The sequence below is a fragment of the Haliaeetus leucocephalus genome, unplaced genomic scaffold (assembly GCF_000737465.1).
Source record: "Haliaeetus leucocephalus isolate CR32 unplaced genomic scaffold, Haliaeetus_leucocephalus-4.0 Scaffold282, whole genome shotgun sequence".
Lineage (NCBI taxonomy): Eukaryota > Metazoa > Chordata > Aves > Accipitriformes > Accipitridae > Haliaeetus > Haliaeetus leucocephalus.
In genome coordinates, this window is record NW_010972718.1 from 105,409 (window position 1) to 106,260 (window position 852).

Below are 852 nucleotides of genomic sequence, written 5' to 3' on the forward strand. Positions count from 1 at the left end.
GGGGCTGCCAGCCCACCCCCTCCCCCAGGACCAGGCACCAAGGGGTTACAGCACAGAACCAGCTTTGGTGGCCAAAATCCCTCTTAAGGCATTAATTGTGGTGGGAATTGGGGGGGGAGGAGGGGGGAGGGCCACTGTGTTGTGTCGTATATGTGTGTGTGTCCCCCCCCCGGCTGTCCCCAGCCCTGCGGGCGGCGGGGGAGCGGGGACAAGTGCACCCGGCCTGGAAATTTAAGCCAAATCACTAAACCTGGCTTAAAATTCAATGGGATTTAGGGAAAAAAAAAAAAAGGTGGGAGGGGGGATGCATTGGGAAGCGGGGTTGGAGGTTTGGGGGAGCATGTCTGGCAATCCCCCCCCCCTCCGGTGGGGGGCCCATGCATTAGTCAGGGTGTAAAGGTCGGTGTTTGAACGCGCGGTGCGGAAGTGGCACCGTCCCCGTGTCCCCGTGTCCCCGTCCCCGGCGGTGGCTCCCGGCTGGCAGCAGGTAGGGAGGGCAGGGCTGGGTGCCCCCCACCCCAGCAGGATGGGGTATGTGTGTGTCCCACCCCAGCATGGGCACCCGCTGTCTGACCTGTGCGGTGACATGGGGGTCCCAGCCGGCTCTGCCCCGGGCTGGTGTCCCGTGGGCCTGGCATGGCTGGGTGTCCTGCTCCCCATGGGGACGGGGACTCAGAGACCCCGCTGCTGCACTGAGGATGGCTTGGGGGGTCCCCATGGCCCCATAGGGACCAGTCTCTGGGATCCCTATGGCCCCATAGGGACTGGCTCTGGGGGTCCCCATGGCCCCATAGGGACCAGGCTCTGGGGTCCCTGTAGCCCCATAGGGACTGGCTATGAGGGTCCCCATAG

At 64.7% G+C, this 852-nt stretch overlaps 1 protein-coding gene across 1 annotated transcript in view; it reads right to left on the reverse strand.

Moving 5' to 3' along the window:
• The window catches only part of GABBR1 (gamma-aminobutyric acid (GABA) B receptor, 1), a 14,670-nt gene that overhangs the window by 9,178 nt on the left and 4,640 nt on the right, over positions 1-852 (reverse strand). The window lies entirely within an intron of this gene.